Consider the following 1,344-nt stretch of genomic DNA (forward strand, 5'->3'; position numbering starts at 1 on the left):
TATATATATATATATATATATATACATATATATATATGACCTTGCCTTTCAGTATTTGAGAGCTATGCTCCGTTTTTAAGATCTTCAAGATCTAGGATTTATTATTATTTTTTACGGCGTTCTTTTTCTACTGATTCGTTTACATATATATATATATATATATATATATATACATATATATATATATATATATATATACATATATATATATATATATATATATATATATATATATATTCTTCTTTTGATTAAATACTATGCTGACGCTCTCTTTTTAACCATTTCTTGGAACCAGTCTTGTTTTCACTCCGAGACGTATTGTGACGTATATATATATATATATATATATATATATATACAGATAGAGGGGGAGAGAGAGGGAGATAGGGAGATAGATAGGGACAAAGATAGATAGATAGATGGACAGAGAGAAAGATAGACAGATGGAGAGAGAGAGAGAGAAGGGGAGAAAAAAGAGTTAGGATTGAAAAAAAGAAATTAATACAAATTGAGAAGGACCTCCCGTACGCTGCGTCTTCTCCACGTACACACCAAAGGTGACAGTGCTTTCTGGATTGCAAACAAAATCCACGGGCCTGCTGATTGCGGATCAACACAGATCCCAAATGAACACACAAAGCACGTGCTTCCGCCAGGCCTTTCCCAATTACTTGCCCTTCTCCTTATGTCGTCGCCTCATTTTCTTGATGCCAAGGTGTACTTGATGAAATCCCCCTTCCGAAAGTCTCGCGCCTGATCGCCAGCGAAGGGCGAAAAAGGCGCTGGGCATGGGGCTGGTCTCCAGAACACACACATAACCCCGCCCAAAATCTGTGAGATTTACTCAGGAACCCTTCCGGCGTAAAAATGACATCTCATTTCAGTTGAGAAAGCCGCTACACTATAGATGAACGCACGTTTGGATATACGTTCAAAATTGAGCAGGTCTTAATATTGTCAGAAGGCAATTACATTTTACAGGCGAAAATGGGGTATATATATACAAAATATGATTTCCTTGGTCGATTTCTTAAAGAAGGATTAGCGTATCAATAAAGGAGGGTTGTAATTAAAGGGCTGAATGTATTTTAAAGTTCACATTCAAAGAATGGGTGTCAATGTCTTCGCAGAGATTTTGATCGACACTCGCCATCTCAGTGCACTAAGATAATGATTTCAGGATGCAAGACTGTGTGATCTTGACTTATTACTAAAGCAAACTATCAATATTGTGTGGTATTTCCTGCCTTTGAAATATATATATATATATATATATATATATATATATATATATATATATATGTGTGTGTGTATACATAATGTGTGTGTGCTTGTGTGTGTGTA

The sequence above is a fragment of the Diadema antillarum genome, unplaced genomic scaffold (genome assembly GCF_040938485.1).
Source record: "Diadema antillarum isolate AM-2024a unplaced genomic scaffold, OU_Dant_1.0 scf00000129, whole genome shotgun sequence".
Classification (NCBI taxonomy): domain Eukaryota; kingdom Metazoa; phylum Echinodermata; class Echinoidea; order Diadematoida; family Diadematidae; genus Diadema; species Diadema antillarum.